General features: G+C 42.6%; 1 protein-coding gene across 2 annotated transcripts in view; it reads right to left on the reverse strand.

Moving 5' to 3' along the window:
- Positions 1-18,921, reverse strand: part of ntn2 (netrin 2) — an 83,100-nt gene that overhangs the window by 61,171 nt on the left and 3,008 nt on the right. Inside the window, exon 1 of one of the 2 annotated variants that reach the window (XM_006637376.3) lies at positions 13,652-14,120. The exons of the other annotated variant lie outside the window; for it this stretch is intronic. The gene's annotated coding sequence lies outside the window, so the exon portion shown is untranslated. Of the gene's footprint in view, positions 1-13,651; positions 14,121-18,921 lie in introns of those variants that run through there. 2 annotated transcript variants of the gene reach the window in all.

Consider the following 18,921-nt stretch of genomic DNA (forward strand, 5'->3'; position numbering starts at 1 on the left):
GCCGGATTTTTTTTTTTGCTTTAGAGACCAACTGAGAAGGGCCTGCCAGAGCGGTTCTGAAAGCCTCAACGCCAGACCGCAGCAGCAGGAGCTGAGATCTTTATGGCCATCTGTGACATTATGCCATAGGCTGCTAACCCATGTGGCACTGCTTGTGGGTTCCCCTGGAGAAACTCAGAAGTAATGGGTATGGAAGGGGTGGGCAATGGTCAGTCTTGTCAGTCTGCGTGAGGCTGTGCTTTCGGCTGTGTGGACAAGCACCTCTGCCCTTCATCAAAATGGCCTGTCACCAAGTTCCCGGTGCTTACCCGAGCCTTTACTCTTAATGTCTGCTGGGGAAGACTCAGCCGAAAGAGAGAAACTGCCTTGCTTTGTGTACACCAGCCATTTCTTTTCTCCTGTGGAAATACTACTCTCGCTTCCGACAGCGCTAGACTCTCGCCAGGGCTCGGGTCTCACACGGATCGAGCGGGGAGCTCTATCACTCCGGCAGCGACAGCCAGAGACACAGCAGGCACGGTACGGAGAAACGCTGCCAGCGCAGCCTTCAAAGACGTGCCACCGGCGTGTTTAAAAACGAGCCTGCTGTCCACTAAGAATTCGAAACGAAAGCTCATCTTGCCAGCAGAAGCTCGCTAGTTGGGGTGAACCGGTCATGTGGAGTAACTTTAACCAGGACAGAAATACTGCCGGCCTGTGGGACTGGACCCCTGGAGTAGGAATGCTTTGTGGTGACCCCTCCACCAGCAGAATCTCATGCGCGGGGATGCTGTAACCTCAACCCTGGCTGTTTTCAGTTCAATTCAGTGCTATTAAACTCCCTCTAGACTCATGACTGACAGATTCTGGCTGCATTTTCCCAGCTTGCCTGTCACTAGGACATCAACCCTAGTTTTGCCCCTTCTCTATTATTTTTCCACAGTTCAGAGATTATGAAAACAAGTGGTGCTGAGAGCATTATTAGCTTGGGAGAAGGGAGACTGATGGCAGAAGAACTCTTCACCCTGACTTAATCTCTCAGTGTGGGGCCAGTGTGTTCTTTGGAGAAGTAATGCCAGTGTTTCTGTCTCTACTTACAGCTCACAACTGTGATGAAATTAACTGAATAGTTAAACCGTTGCACCTCTGTTATCACATGCAGACATTATTTTTGCCAGGCACAAGAACTGTTAGCAGAGATGACAAATCTTTGCTAGAATAATATTCATCATGTTGATAAACTTACATTTATTTGAACTTTTCTGTAAAAAATTCTAAAGCAAATACAAACCTTGATCCTTGAGATATGCTGCGCTCTAAGGTTACAAATCCTATGTTTTTTTTTAAGTCAGTATATGAATGCCAGTGCGATACAAATTAATTTAAAATGCAGGACAGTTTTCAGAATGCTAAAAATGATTCTCAGACAGAAATGACAGTCGGTTGCTTGCCCTAATAAAGGCACTATCATTTTTAAACCTTTCGATTTCCATCGACCTTAGGAGACGATCGGATTAGATCGAACTATATTCGAGTAGATAGCATTTTCTTCGGCGGCACACACTCCAGTCCCATCTCTGTGCGAGATGTCCTGACCTACATCTCCTCCGTTTCCCTTCTCTGCACCTGTATCAACTCAGAGTTAAAGACTAGAAAGGGCTATTTGTGCAAATCGAATGGCAAAACTCAGCCGGCTCTCACATACTTGTTTTTTTTTTAATCTCCTGTGGTGGTGTGAATGTGGAAAAAAGAAGAAAAAAAAATTCTCGGGGGTGGGGGGTCCCATCTGTCCTCCCTCCTCCCCCCCACCTCACAAACCCCTACAGCTGGATAAACGAAGCCCCCCACACACACACACACATGCAATGGGGATTCACAGGTAGTGGGAGAAAGGTCACGAGTTCAAACCCTGCTGTAGCCATCTCCAATGAGCCCTTACTCTCCACCCTCCTGTCGATTCACAGCTACATGCGAGGAGAGGACCCACGAGGAAAGAACATTTCAAGACCATGTCAAACATTGCGATATGAAAAAGGGCGTGGATCTTCTGTTTAAAACGGAAAACTACGGCATTGACCTTTTCAGCACAAATCCCTTCCTGACCGGTTCGTGTTTGTCAGATCATCCCAGACAAGCCAACAGGTGCCAATAATATGGCATCTTGAACAGCTATGTTTTGCAAATGGGTCAGTCTTTCAATGTCAAAGCAAGAAAAGCTCAGATCGCAGCTAAAATATCTTGCAGCCAAGATGCTAAAACACAGTATTGACCAGCGAGTCTGGGTAACTGAACCTCGAACGCGAATTATATTTTAATAAAGGAACCAACAGGGCTATTTATCGTCCATGTTGAATAGATTAAACTGCCAAATCATGATACTTGAGACTAATTTGTTCTTAATTTGGGTTTTGTCTGCTGCAGGTAGATCACAGAAGATAAAGAGAAAAATATTCAGAAAATCCAGTGACACTTTAGCTGAAGTGCCTATAACAAAAGACTGGTTAAAACATTATGAATGATGTTACAAACAGTTCTAAAAAAAAAACATGACATACTCCCTAACCCTAAGGGTCTGGTTTAGTTTTTTGGGGGGTTTATGGTTTGGTTAATAACATCCAATGAATGTACAGTAGAGGTTGGTTATCATTGCATGTATGTGCCTCTGGTAACAGTTTAAATATTATAACATGATTACAAATATCATTGCTGATTTAAGGCGTTACACCACAAATCCAGTATTCGTTGAAATTTCCGACCGAGTGAATGATAAATATTTTCTACACATGTGCAAAGGGAAATGTGGAGTGGTGCTCTCGGGTGACTAACACATGACAAACTTTCACATTTGTTTCCTAAAAAAAAACTGCAAGAACTTGGATTTTGCCAGCACAGCTCATACCAGAAATGTGCAGCTTTCTGATAATAGACAGATGGAAGATGGGGTTTTTAAGGATCTTAGTATTTTTCAGATCACCAATTTAAGAACTCCTACAGTCATCTGCAATGTTGTCTTTATTAATTAATGCCACATGCCTCATTTTTCTTTTTCTGAATGACAAACTGGGAATTGACTTAGCACATAAGCCTTTAGGAATATCTGTAACACATCTTCTCCTGCTGAAACACTCTGTGGAGGCTCCCAGCACCTCTCATCCCTTTGGGTTCCACCCAAGCAGAGCCAACAGAAAAACCACTCAGCTATATCACTGGAGCAGCATAATGGACTCGGGGACTTATTAAAATACTTTCTCCGCTCCACTCTTCCTGCTGTGAGAGAGAACGCCCATCCAAAAAATGTGACTCCGAATTCCAGCCGTCATTAAAATAACAACTATCTGATACAAAGTGAGAACTGGTGAGCACCTCCCTACTCAAGCTAATCAAGACCTCTGCAGCCTCTGTAACATGAATTTCTACATAACTTTAAAGAAGAAAACAAGTAATGTTAATTTCGGTTGTACAGACATATACATAAGTATCCCTTTCTGTGGCTGTTCTGGGTAGGAGTATCAAAACCAATTTTCTCACTGTTTATGCATTAATGGTTTTAGAAAAATAAAGGATATGGATATACTGAAACTTTGAATATTGATTAACTCTTTCTGACGTCATTTTGATCAGTTTTGACTGTTGCCTAAGCTCTAAATCACTTCAACGGCTGAGTAGGTAAAGGTGATGAGGCGATTTATCCTGCTGAAAGCTAAACCAGGTGAAAATTGAGAAAGAAAAACAGATATAAACCAAAATGTCCCACTTAAGTGAAAAATGCTAGAGTATTATTGTATATTTATAAAGTATGATTATCGACAATAATAGTTGAGTACAACAGACCGATAAATGGGCAGTGAGGTGGTTTGGGCAGGAGTGACTACTGCAGTTGCGACAGAACTCCTCTTGTCATGATTGATGGTAACCTGACTGCACAGCTCACTTCCTGCCCTTTCAGCAGGCTCATAATAATAATAAATTATAATAATAATAATTCCATACATTTATACAGCACTTTTCTGGACACTCTACTCAAAGCCCTTTAGAGGTAATGGGGACTCCCCTCCACCACCACCAGTGTGTAGTCCCCAAAGCGCACCAGTAAGCTCACCACCCATCATATCTCAGTGGGGAGGAGAACAGTGATGAAGCCGGTTCATAGATGGGGATTTTTATTACATTCATCCAGCAGAAAAGCACTAGTAATCATTCAGATTGAGTAACAACCACTTTCTTGCTACCGTTGCTAATAATATGCTACAATTAACAGAAAGAACTGTTAATAAAGAGACTGCTTTTACATATTGTGCTATTGCAGATTTGAGAACTCTGTTCAAGCTCTGGTCATTTCTCTCTCAATGGCTTGTAATGGTTTCTTCCCAGCATTCTCTCCAAAACAAACAGTTCGTTCTGTTGTTTTCACAGCAGTGTAACAATGAAATCCAGTATAACACTTAATTTTTAAATAAAGTCAATTCAATAATTTTAAAAATATGATATAATACAAAACGCATCAAGAAACACTGAGGGTGGGACAATTGAGATAACCAAAGTTCTTTGCTGAAAAATTAAAGCTTTTATGTCTCTGAAGAATTAAAGTTTCTCTGCTCATTAAGAAATTAAATAACAAAAGATTTAATAATATTTTTGTTCTGAATCCGTATTGGTTATGATAAATTTAATGTATATGATTTTAATCTTCCATTTTCAAATGTGCCCAGTTGTTTCAGGACAGTTACAGTAGAAGTGGATTAGCAATTGTATTGTTGATAAGGTTCTAACCGATTTGCTGTTCTGCTTCATTTAATTGATGCTGTCTCTGTATTGTCATGTTGCAACATCTGTATGTATACGCCCTTAATTGTTGGAATTTTCCTTTTCTATTGTTTATTTTTACGTTGGTCAAAATCATTGTACTCAGGTCTCCATCAGGCATGCTCAGTACAGGCCTCTTAGTTTCAAACATATTCAGTACTAATCTTTAAGGCACAGTGGAGACCCAAGATGAGGGCCTGCTTCACCAAAAAAAGAGAAATGAATGTATCCAAGGAATTCCATCTCTACGATCAGATGACAGAAGATGGTGGCTTGCCTTGGAGTGTGGAATAAAAAACAATGGTTAACCGATTACTATGAAACGAAAATATTATCATAGAAGCAGTCTTGTACTTGAAGAATTAAAATGCTTCCAACTGCTGTAGATTGGGCTTGGGGGTGGGGGGGGGAGGAAAGGAGGGGATTGTGGAAATGTTTATCGTTTAATCCTTTCAACCAAACAGGCGGTGCATGTTACCCAATCTAATCAGAGCCATATGACAGATTGTGATGCCGTTGTGAGAACAGGTCCCTCTACACCAAGTGAAAATAAATAAAGTGGAACTTAAAACTGAAACTGTGAAGCACCGTGAAAAGAAGAGGGCTGACTCCGTCCCGGATTGTGTGTAATTTAAAGCCAATGCAATGCGTCTCCCTTGCATTTATGGTTTTGACTTGCACCAAAACACAGCACATGTGAAACAAGCGATCAAACAGGTTTTCTTATTACAACATCGGCATTGCAACACCTACAGAAACACCTGATGGCAGCAAAGCCTGAAAGTGAGACATGCAGGTGTCCAACAGTAACACAGTGTGTGGTAGGAGGCTGGAGGGGACTGATATACTCTGGGGAAGGATAAGCCAGATCCATAAAGGACTGTTGGCAAAAATGTGTTATTGTCAGAAACCCGCATTCCTTAGCTCAGGCGCCCTTTCGGTTTTGGATCAGTTGACTGTAGTTTCCACAGTTTCTTGAAGGAGTCCATTTCCTTCGCAATCACTGCATTTTACAGACCGCTCTCAGCACGATGATCAATTTCGCCAACAGCCATTGGCTAAGATCTAAAATGCAATTTCGGGCGGCCACCCTCCACCAAACCTTCCACTTGAGTTAAGGTTGAACTCACGTTTGAATCACATCTCCATGGCTCATGTTAATTTGTCTGGTGTCACACACCAGAAGGGTTCTTGCCTTCTCTTCGACAGGATTTGCTCACTCAATATGTGACCCTGGAGAAAACAGCCTCCTTCACTGAAGCACAGGTATCTGGGGCAGATGTTTGAAACCTGGCCAGATGCATTCATAAAGATATTCCCCAGACATGTAGTGAGCAAAATGACAGATCAAGTATCTATGAAACCGAGTTTCATATTAAAGGACGTTTTGAGCCGGTTTTCAATTTTGCAGAATTTGCAAAAATATTAAGTCTTTTAGTGCAGTTTTGAATGACTCCTAAATGCCAAAATGTTTCAGGAAATATAGTACATCACACCCCGTCACTACTGAGAGATATTGATGGGGCTGTTAATGTCATTTCACTTAGCTATCAGTACTGGCACTTAATCAGACTGCGCGACAGAGCAGAAGTGATGCTAAGAATACAAATTCCTCTCAGCAGCGATTCCTAAGACAGACACATTGATACATTAGTCAATTACTTACAAACATGCTATTAAACAAAATGTGCAGCAAAATCAACAAGGACTAAAAGAACAAATTAAAGGGGATATAAGTATTTAAATGTGTCTTTCTGTACATTATTTGTACATATATACAATATAATTATATTGTATAGAATTTGTATCTATATATTAAGTGTGATGTTTACTTTGAAGAAACACATCACGCTTAAACACATCATGACAGATTTTTTTCACTTTCATCCTCAAGAGGAAGGGACTAATTCACGCCTATTTTGGGAAGGAATTAAACTGAAATGATACAGATGAAAGATTATGTTTTGTGTTGGGCTTTTCCAGATTTACAGTAACTGCCCACAGGAACTCGGAGGAACTTCCCAGGTGGAGTCAGAAGTACGAAACCTATGGAATTATTGTACCCTTTGCTCTTTTATATTGTAACTGAAATATTTGTCTACTCGGGACGTGTAATAAAGTTGTGCTTCACAGTGCTGACATAACCAAATTTGAGGCCAAGATCAAATTCAGCACCACGGACAGTACTACAAGTATAGGTCCATAATGATCGACCCATTGTGTTGGAAATGACCCAGAACTTTAGAACATGCCCAGAAATTTCAGAAGCTGGACCCTGTGTTCTATTATGTGACTACCCACTGGATGGGTGCATGCTCACCTCCAAAATGCCCCATGTGTCAGAGCTATTTACCTTTTTGAGATGGTGCAGGCTCCTTATAGTCTTAAAGAGTTAAAATATGAATTGCAGGAGTGATGAGCTTCTCTTCAGCAACGCTGCACATCTACAGGTGTCTAGTGTGTCCCTATTTCCAGAAAGCTAACGATACCTTGGCTGACTTGAGCCTACCACCCACCTCTAGTGATGCTCCTCCAGTTGTGAGCCAGCACTTTGGGGCACAGCTGGGTAAGGTCACAAGTGTTCAGCTAGTGATGTCTTAACTCTGAGACTCAACCTCACAATATAGGAGCTCCAGGGCAGCATGTTTGACGGAAAGAGATTCAGGGATATATTAGTCACACTTCTGCCATGATTGCAAGTACTATATTTCTCATATGAGGTTGAACATATAACAAATCTTGCATTATTCCCTCAATTATCACTAAGGATAGAAACACTGACCGTTGTTAAAAAAGGAGCTTCAACTAAGAAGCATCCTTATGACAACAAATTCAGAAACCTGATTGTTGACTGATCTCTTCTAACTCCCTGAACCTGATGGTTGATCAAACATTCTCTAGCGGTCTTTAAGAATTTGGGCACATTGTATCCATTTTGCCAACTGAAAAAGAAAAAAAGGGCACCAAAAGAAACTGTAGGGGACCAACAAAGAAAAGGTCATTTTAACTCCTCAGCCTAGATCTATGCCTGAGCCATTCATTCGAGGATTTTATTCTGAATTCAGGCACGCAGAAACAGAAGCAAAGAGGAAGCAAAAAAAGTGAGATAAAGGACTGGGCTTAGACTCAATAGTACTGTAAAAGTTTACAGGGAATTACTGAGAACAAAATTCTAATATAGACTATGACTAACGCAGATGAGATTGCAAAAACATGGACGTTTGCTCCACTTCCGTTAAAATCAATTACTGGCCTTCCATTTATTGCTTTCCTGTTGTTCATCAGAGACACGTTTAGCAACATGTGCTCCCAAGCTGTGAAGACGACACTTCTCAGTGACGACTAGTGACTGAGATCCTGGACCTGGGACGTCCACTGAATTCCTATTTTTAAAGAAGTATTTCACTCCCCGAAACCCATCGGACCGAAATGACTCTTTCCACTCCAGCAAATTACACCTAACAGTCTCTTTTCCGGACCAGGCATTTAGAACAAAAGCCATTCGCTCAAAAGACGTGCTAAAGATCAAGGCATGTGACCCAGGTGTGTCAAGTCTGAAGCAGTGGAAGGCACATGTAACTCAGGTCAGCCTTCAAAGCCTGCTGGGCCAGCCTGCGGTAGGCAGCTTGTGGCTTGCGAAATGCTCCAACAGGAAAGCTGCATTTTCCACTGCACCAACTCCTTCCTGACAGTCAGGCAAGCAAGCTGCTTTGAACTCTGGGGAAGGGGAGGGTTGCAGAAGAAACCGCAAATAATTTTATTAAGTGTTCAAATACTGACACACACACATTATCGGGAGTGCCAGGACTTTCAAAGGAGCTGGACTCGTTAACCTCCCCTCCCCACTTTGCCTCTCCTCCCTGCTCTTCTTTCTCACACTCCATCTTCATCTTTTCTTGTGGGTCAGGGATCTGAGCTTGCCAAGCTAAGCAGTTAGTGTGCACTCTGCCGATGAGTCAGGCCAGCATTTGCAAGCTGCACATTCGAAACTCTTCAATCCCCTCGCAGTCTGTTTCTATTAAACAGCAGGTTCAAAGTCTCACTCTTCAGATGGTCTGGACCCATACCCTGAGGGCTGTGTCAGCGAACACTTGGTTACAGCTCACACCTGCCACCTTTTAAGGCATTTCCCCATCAAATGTCTGGTCACTCCACTTTTTTGCTTGCGCACCGAGACAGCAATCGTACGACACTACATTGCTTGATCTTGGTCAACATCAGAGGCATTGACATTTACCTTTGGTCATCAGGATACTGTATGATCATCCACAGCTTCAAAAACACAAGTATGTTCCTGAAAAGATCATGTAGGTTAACATTTTGTAACCAAAAAGGTCAAAACAACCAAGTATCACTTGGAAAATCTGGGGATATATCAGGAATGCTTTCAACAAGGACATTATAAGATCCATTACTGCACTAAGGCATTGTGGAAGACAGGAAGTACCACACCTATTCTCAGGACTAGCTGTGAAACAGGACCGTTAAGTAGCAGGAGTTGAAATGAAAATCCAAGTGTCTGCTCTCCGCCAGTAATATGTCTTCACCTCCACAGCAATGAAAATGAGCCAGCACTTCTTATCACCACTGAAATTAGGCCCCGAGCTAAACAGCACACTGACGAACTGAAGCCAGAGGTGGCCGAGCTACGGCCCAACCCCACATGCTTTTGAAATGCCATTGTTTTGACATGTTGGGAAGTTTGGGAAATGAGCACAGACAAATCCACTGTCCGCACCCCTGAATTGAAGAATGCGTGACCAGGACACACATAGGAGACCTCTCACATCTTGAAATCTCCAGCATCTGGAGGAAATCTGCAGAGACAACACATGTGGACTTGGCAGCCTGTTTGAGAGCAGTTGACGAGGAATAGGAATCTCTTTCTGGATTCCACGGGAAACGATTTGCGAGACTTCGCGATGACGAACGATCATGCGCCGGCCAGGAGAGACATGAGCCACGTACTCTGATTAATGACCATTATTACCAGCCCAGTCTCCCATCAGAGCAGGTTTTACTTCAGGCACCTCGTCATGCTAACTGCTGTTCCTCTCACTGTTCTTCACAGAATTCGAACCATGTGCAACCATGGAAGAAAGACTCCTAAGCGAACTGGATTAAATATGAAGCCCCCAAACTAACATGCAAGTCACAATAATATTTATATGCTGGATGCTACAAGGGGGACCTCTTCTTAAAGGGCTACTTAGCACTGGATCATAAAGCCTTACACATTTACTTATCATGCTGCACATTCCACCTAATGTGTGAAAATAAAAATATCCATAACTTAAAGAGGACAATTTCTCAGGTACAAGTCAGAAACTTTCCCCTCAGCGCAAAGTCAGCCTTGTGCCTTGCGAACCTGAGTGTGTTCAATCTTCTATTTCAAGCAGTAATATTTGGAGCTCTTTTAACTAACACTGAATACTAACGACGACGCTGAGCGGTAATTGTGAAATGTTTGATGTTTTTTTACAATACACTGCTCAGTAACTCCTTCTGAGGAAAAAAAAAAAGTTGAATTTTATCTAGACGATCCGGCAAACAAAAATAATCAAAGCAACTCAGCAAGGCCAGACCGCTCCCAAAAATAAGGCGCACAGTCTACGCATCAATAAATGACTAATCTTGCCTTTGATACTTAGACTCCACAGCCAGTTTTAACAATTTGCCAGTTAAACAGAATCACCGCTTACTGGGTAATTCACTTGCCAACATACCATGACCAGAGAATGTCTGTGGAAACTGACTGGAGAGAAATCCGTGGAAAAAAATGTGGAAAACGTTTTTCTGTTGTTTTTTTTACAGAGAGGAGTTACTTGCGCTTGAAAGTTTTTTTCCCACCTCTCATTGCCACTGTTCATTACTTGGGAGCGTCAGAAGTGTGATCAAGTGGCCTATATGACTGAACATCCGACCTCTAGAGAAGGCAAGACGATTATCTTAGCCCTTTTTTTATTTTCTTAAACCCCAACCTACTGGGGGAGAAAACACAGAAGGCGACTGTGAACAGACATGCCCATGTTCCAGAGACACGCAGTGAACATGACTGTTTTCCTAAAAACAAAAATACACAAGTGAAAGAAAGCAAAGAAGTGGAGACACATACTCAGGCGTGGAACACAAAACATCACCTCATCTGAGGACAAGCCTGTTTTGAACTAAACAATCTGACAGGAACTAAATAAGACCTCCCAGTTCTGAGAGACTGCTGAAATGATGAAAGCAAAGGGGAAGCCCGTGGTTACAATCACAGGCAAAGAAGCAGGGTCTGGGACAGACCTTCAATGCAAATTACTCTTCCATTTGCAACATGTCTCGAGTGGCAGCGTCACGTAATTTGTTTTTAAATCTTATTCCTCACACGGCCCGGTCAACGCAGGAAAAAAAAAAAGAAACGAGAGAGAGGCCTGGAAACAAAAAACGAAGAGCATTCCTTCCTCCCCCCGCCAACCTGCTCACCCGAGGGAGAAAAATCCACTGGAGACTTGTTGATTTTACCCTCTTGGTCTGACACTGCCAAAAGGCCAAAAAATGTGTGTGTTTCATGGCTGAGATGAGCCTGCTGCTCCCTGGAGACCACAGATCCTGTACATTAAGAGAATTAACCCACCCCTGTGCACCACACATCCATTTAATCAAACCAACCCCGAGTTCATGCTGACTCTAGTTCGAAGCTACCCTAGGGTTTAAAGTGACAGGAAAAGACGTCTCCAAATGTTACTTACAGTACGTGTGTGAACACATATCTATGTGTGAATGGTATATCTGACCGCCAGATATACTTTTGGCGAATTTGAAATAGTGGGCATTGCTCGGTCCGCTGCCCGTTACCTTATAACTGCTATGATTTATGGTTTACGATCGCAGACATTCAAAACTAATTGCGTACTATTACTATTAGAAGCCGCCCATTAATGGTAATCATCACAAGCAGACCCTTGGTTCAAACAGCAGATGATAAATGGAAACTGAACGCACAGATGTTGGCAACCCTAACGTACCTTGCTGCTTTAGATACGCGTTTCTGAAATTAAATTAACTGAATTGGAAAAGCCCTTCAACTCCAATTACGTTGGGAACCACACAGATAGGATGCCGAAATACGAAATATATATTATACTATTGCGAAATGTTAAAATAGCCTCCGGAAAAAAAACGTTTTTTGCCATTTTTGTTTTTTGATTACGACTAGTTCACTTCTGCCTGATGAATGCGTGTTATTTGCACTTTAAAATCAGTTAAGAAACACAATTTTAGCTGTATTCTGATATTTCTAAAGTCTATGAAAAGATTCTGTTAAACAATAGACCAGACAAACCCCAGCTGTCAGCACCGATATTTTCTGGAAACCTGGTAATCTGTAGAATAATTCATACGTGACAGTTTCACGAAAAATATGCGAATTCTCTCGAACGTGAAAGTCACTGCAATGACTCCAGTTATTCCCACAACACGCTGGTATATGGATTTTATTTCACATATCGTTTCCAGAATGTTAAATACACCCTAAAGGCGAGAAATTTCTGCCTGCTAGATAAATTGTTCCAAGTGGCGAAATTAATCAAAATCTGGACAGTTTTACTCCGGGAAACTGATTTCCATTTATAAAAGAAAAGCGGACTATGTCACTCTGTTGTATCTTAGTGCCTTTTATCCCGCACGACGCGCGTTAACCTACAGTGATGTGGGGTGCGCCCCTCTGAATTAGGGTTAACGCAGACCCACGAAGCCAAAAAACGGGGTATGTCACAGCGGCCCAATGCTAAAAACTAGCACAAACTCTCAGCTCTCATTTTTTATGTTGCCGCGCCTAGTTAATACAGCCTATACCATAAGAACAACAGTTGCCTTGTGAAAGCGCTATGCAAAATTCACAGAAACGAGCTGTATGCAAAACATTGGGGATTAAGAAACCCCCGGAGCCTGTTTAATGTAAAGACTGTGCTAATGTCCCAAAATATTTGATATTCCCGATCATTGGCTAAGCGTCTGCTTCCCCGCTGAATTCTGAGCCGAACTGTGGGGATATATTGCTTTGTTTGGCATTGCGAACTGGCCCGGGTCGAAATTTAAAAAAAAAATGAGCACACGTTTGAAAGTCTCTGCAGCCCCTGACAACTTCCACACGCTCTGATTTCTAATGTTGCTTAGTTAGCTCTGTCGAGTCCACACGGGCTTAGGAGAAAATGGGGCACTTAACGCAAACCTTCCGCTTAAAAAAAAACAACAACCCTGGAGCGTCTAAACACCTGTTCTCCTTCCCAGATCGGCAAGTACCGCTTCTAAGTGTTCCCATTTAATAACAACAACAAGAATAATAATAATAATTTTGCTACAGTGTATACATATATAAGATTCTGCATTCATGTGTAGTAGTGATCAGGAACTAAATAGTTTGAGAAATGCTAACACAGGAAAGCACTATGAATTTAAACTAAAACCAGGTGCTGGGATTTGTACGTGGAAAACGCCTATAAACTGTTAACACGGGTTTCAGTGACGGACTGCAAAACACGTGTAGATGTTAATGGTTTTGTGAATGTATAAGCGGCGATAAAAAAAAAACAGGTCACGCACCCAATCTCTCTAACCTCTTTACTCTTTCCAAAATTAACACTTTGACGTAATGTAGCGCAGTTCAATTCTATGCGAGCCGTTATGTAGATCTGGCACGGATTTATCTAAAAAGCCGTTTCCTAGTAATTTAACAGCTTACACTAAAACGTGTACCAACAGCCTTCTTGTCCACTTGTTACAATTAGCCCGTGATGACTGCCGACATGTCCCTGTGCGTTTTTTCCCCCCCATTTACATTGCCACAGTTTGACATTACAGGTAAATTACATTAAGTGCCACTTACCCAATTCGCTGTCAAATCCGTGAAACAAAATTCCCTTAGGAGAAATATAAAAAAAAACAATGAAAGCTCAGTTTCGCCGATTGAAATCCGAATCAGTTCAATAAAAATGGGGGGGGAAATTACATCTGCATCTAAAAAGGCGAATCCTCGCTTTAGATTTGTATCCGACTAAGAGCGCACTTCTGCCAGTTCGCTCCGTCAGACACCGGTCCGCAAGCGCCCGCTGTTTGAGAAGCACCGGCGGAGGCAGAGATCGCGGTCTTGAGCGACTGGGGGGAAAAGACGGGAAGAAAGGTGAGAACCGTCTCTCGGCTGCTACGTTTAAGCGGAGCAAGAATGCTCCGATAAATCCATAGGTTGAAAGGCAAGCGAAAGGATACTCCCCATGAAAATCAATTCCAGACTTTGAAAACAGCGCTAGCAAGAGTCCCTTGGCTCGAACTCGTAACCACACAGACCGAGTCGGAGAGAGAGGGATAGGAGGGCTGGTGGGGAAGGAGAGGAGGGGGGGGAGTTGAGACAAGTGATTTCCAAGTTCGCCCTTCTCTGAAGTGCGCGCAGTACACCGCGAGAGATGATTAAACGCGTATTAGCGCTATTAACATAAGAAACATCACCCGCTGCTGGCCCACGTCCCCGCTGTCATAAACTCACTCTGCAGGCGCGGAGAGGCCACGGCCACGCTCGGGAATACACACTAAGAGGTGCGGGCCACGGATACCAAGCCGTTATGAGTTGATGTAAGTGTTGCACTGTCTCTTTCAGGAATATATCAATTTGTTTTGTTTTGTTTTTTCCAATAAAAGGTCATTTCTTAGATTACCAGTCCCGTCATTTCAGCTAAATGAGAACCCTCAATCCCGTTTTTAATTGCGATTCAGTATCAATCTGAATGCGGTTAAAAGAAAGCCCAGCGGAAGGTGTTTTCGCTGGGAACCATATGGCAGTCGTAAAGAGCACATTTAACACCGCAACTTCTCCGAAATCCTGTGTAAGAGGAGGAGAAGTAAATACTAAAACAGCTTCCACCGCACTGAAGGGAAAGCCACATTATTCTTTTTCAGTATTACTTCTGTTTTATTTGTCTGACGCTTTTATCTCAAGCCATTGACGTTTGCACCCATTTCTACAACCGGGTGTTTTACCGGAGCAATTCGGGTGAACAAAAGTCCCTTTGGAGAAAAAAAACGCCTAAGATTTGAAGTCACACCGTCTCATTATTTATTTGCTTAGCAGATGCCCTGTGTCAAAAGCTTGCCGATACTGGCAAAATGACCATTTCGTGCATCGAAAATCTATATATACAGCACGGGATCATAGTGACCACATTTGTGCGTTATTTCCGTTAAAGAAGATTTCGGCCATGAAGAAGTGAAAAAGTTGATTAAAATAAATGATCCTGTAAATATAAGACAATCTGAAACGTATCTAAAAGTCACAGATATCTTAGGATTCTTAAAGGGAGTCATAAATGCAAGCTGAGATGGGTTGCAGTCAGTTGATCCCACGAACGCAGAATACTGAATGCGGATGGACTGACCAGCACACACGTTATAAAAAAGTAAGAACCATCGCTCCAGCAGTCTTCGTCGAGAATACATTTCCTGTGCATTTTTCACACTGCTTTAATTGGTGCACACTTTAAACTTTCAGGCCTGACAGCTTGACACCTTCTACAAACATCACCATATGTTCCGGTGTATTTAAGAAAGCATTTTATGTATTCATTCAAAGTAAACTGTTTGCACCTTCCTGGAATTTATGTAAGACTTTTTGTCTTAACAATTTGCGTGCCGTTCACAGCGATTCAGATAAAAAAAAAATAGTAGTCTCCATACGCATATACCATCGATCTGTCCTCACACTAAATGAGATTTACTTGGCTCTTGCTTTAATCCAAAGCAATTTACACTCGGACCCATTCATACAGCTGGGAATTCTACTGCAAAAAGTTGGATGAAGGACCTTGTTCAGGGGATACAACAGCAGTTTTTGCATTTAGGATTGTGAACGCTCCAATCTGATAAATCCAGAATCCTAACCACTGCTCCACACACTTCCCTTGATTTCTCATCTGTTTTCCATCCTGAAAATTTTGTTCTCGCATGCAGCCATCTCCCTGTTCAGAGGGCCCATTTCCCCAATCACGCCCTGCATGTGCAATCCCAGCATCCTCTCCTCCACTTCCTGTCTCTCATTGTCCTGTACATCGGCATGAAACCACTGTCTACAGGACGGGCCAGAATGTGAGGGACACCAACCTATTCATGAGCTACAGAAAAATACAACTCCTTTTGATTAATTTTGGTCATAAGAATTCTTTCCATACAGACATACCAGTTGTGTCAGTGACAGTACCCCAACAGCCCTTTCCCTAAAAACACATTGTAATGCCTTTATTTCCTTTAAAATTTGGGTACATCATAGCAAATCCAGCAAAAGCCTCTTCACTCACATAGCTGTGCTGTGCAGTGCCTATCAATGTTTTTTTAAGATAAACCGGTCACATATCCGTGCCTAACAGATGCCTAATAGGTGAGCATTAGAACGGAGGTGACGGTAACCTTTTGAGACAGAAAATGAGATCGTGAAGATGATTGGGCGGCACCTTCCATTTCCCTGTGAAATGTCCCTGCTCTCGGTGTTCTCTCTGCCTCGCTTTCCGTCTAATTTCATGGCATTTCGCGTTTCAGACGGGCCTCATATGTAAATATCGCGCAGCCGCTGAAGCCTGAAGAGTTTTAATAGACAACTCCCGGGAAGTCTGAGGAAAATTCATAAGCCACGGGACCCACTGCACTGGCGACAGAGAGTGATGAAAAGGGAGAGGCGTTATCAGAGGGTGCTGACTGAAATGAAAGCAAAGGCAGTCGTCCTTACTTGGCACCTAAGAACGTTTTAACACTTTCTCTCCTATCTCCCCCAAACTGCTGATCCCCGTATCTTTCAACAGCTAGTCGGCTTTGTACCCAAGTAAACTGCAGATCATTGGTCATTTCAAAGGGTTCAAATTGTGGGATGCTATTTGTGTGGAGTTTGTATGTTATGTCCGTGTTCATGTGAGTTTCCTCGAAGAGCTCTGGTTTCAACCTCTAGTCCAAAAACATACTGGAAGGAACATTGGTCCTGGTGTGTCAGCTGTGACAGGCTCCTGTTCCCCCTCAACCCTGTTTTGGATAAAACAGGGAAAATGGATGGATAGATCTGTGCATCATGGGTGAGTATCGCACTGTGTGGTTGTAAACAACCCTTTAGAAACCCTTTCAAAATCAAATTCCCTGATGCACTTCCTCCTATTAGTCACAATCCAGACGCTTGTTCTTGTCCAAAGTAGGAAGGTAAGTGTAACCTTCTGGATTTGTGTTTGGGCATTCTCACCTTCTTTTACATGCGTATCGAGACACAGATTATTTATGACAATTTAAGGCATACTGGTACTGTAGGTCAATTGGCTTCTGGGGTGTGTGCGTACGTGTCTGTGTGGGCCCTGTAATGGACTGGTGTCCTGTACCCCGCCTTGTGCCTGTTGCTTGCTGGGATAGGCTCCAGCTCCCCTGCGAGCTTGTATTGGATCAAGCGGTTAGAAAATTGCTAGATGGTTATTTTAAAAATGGACCTAATAGCTAAATATTAATTTATCTGAATGCATATGGAGATCCTGACATTAAGGTACTTAATATTATGTTGAAAAGATTAATAAATTAAAGGACTCGTATATACCTGACAACTGAGAACTATGTAGACTGTATGCATGCTTTAGTAGATATCTTTCTATAACTGCGTATGAAAGCAGGATTTTATTGATTGCACAGTAATGGGTAGCACCTTAAAAAAAAATCACCATTAACTAAATAACTGTGGTCCATGCAGGGTTGACTTGAATTGGAGACTAACCCAACAGATAATGTACGCAAGGCAGGATGGCCCTGGACGTACAGGAAAAGCAATTGGGAGATACCCGTTAACCAGGACTGTGCCTCTTTGGACTGTGGAGGGAAGCCAAAGCACCCTGGAGAAAACTCAAAACTCTGGGAATAACATGCAAACTCCACCCAGAAGGTGCCACGAGCCAGAATCAAACCCGGAGTCCAAGAACTGCGAGTAAGAAACGCTAAATGCCATTCCAGCATGCCACATCACTGCCAATGGATTAAAATTCTGTGGGGTTTTTCCTGTTAATGTGCCTGGTATCTCCTGATCCCAGTCTTAGTCCTAAGGAGATCAACATTCTTGCTGTATTTACTAGCCAAATCATTCCCTCCGGATAACAGTATAGTCGGGATAATTTTGTCGGTAGGTATTTCTAGACTTTCCAGTCAAAATGTTTGCTGACAAAACATATTTGCTACTGCTACAGCAATGGGGCGGCTAGAAACTGACACCGCAGCTTTCCACAGACGCTGACAAACAGTGTTTTCTTTACCGGCGCTACCAACACGGTCCTTTTACAATTTTTACTGGATGAGCCTGCCGACTTGGAAAGGAAAACGGCAACAAGTCACTCAAAAACAGACCTCCAGACACAAAGCAAGCAAGCAAACAACACAGTTAGAGCCAGAGGACAGCACTATGGAAGAGCACCTTTCCAGAAATACCAATTGTCTCAAACAAACAAGGTACAGGATGAAAGCGAACGGGTTCTGTTCTTTTCTTCCAAGAAATGTTAATCTTTCAAGAGGCAGAACATCAAACATTGTGTACAGTGCCGTTCGTTCATAATAAGAGGCTGTAGCCGGCAGCCTCTGATGAGCGGATTAATCATTCCGTCTGCCGCTTGAGCTTGGGTGCAAATCGTGAAGCGCAGGTGGGGCATCAGTTGTGCGCTTCAGGCCCTCGAGGGTTAACAGGCCCCGTTTTACTGAGCCTCCCACAGCGCTAAGTGTTAAATCAACTAATGGAATGCGCGCAGCCATAAACACAGTAGACACCTGACAGGCCGAACTAATTTACTATGCGGTCTACGGTCAAAAAGAGCAACTTTACAATGGGTGAAATACTGTACACATATGCAGCCGCCCCCAAAAAAAACCCCAACAAAATCCTGATCACGAGAAATTTAATAATAATCTAATCCTGAAGGCTCGTAGATGCCCGATTCCGTCTCCCTTTTGCCTCAGGCTGCAACCTTGCTATGACGTAGGTAAGCTGTTCCTCTGGCACTGTGACTCTGCTTTCAAGCCCTGTAAGAACATCAGAAAGGCCACACTGGACCAAAAAGCCTCCTTTTGTTTGTTCATTTTCTCTGCAGTCCCAGTAGTGTTTGCACCAAG

The sequence above is a fragment of the Lepisosteus oculatus genome, chromosome 19 (assembly GCF_040954835.1).
Source record: "Lepisosteus oculatus isolate fLepOcu1 chromosome 19, fLepOcu1.hap2, whole genome shotgun sequence".
Taxonomy (NCBI): Eukaryota; Metazoa; Chordata; class Actinopteri; order Semionotiformes; family Lepisosteidae; genus Lepisosteus; species Lepisosteus oculatus.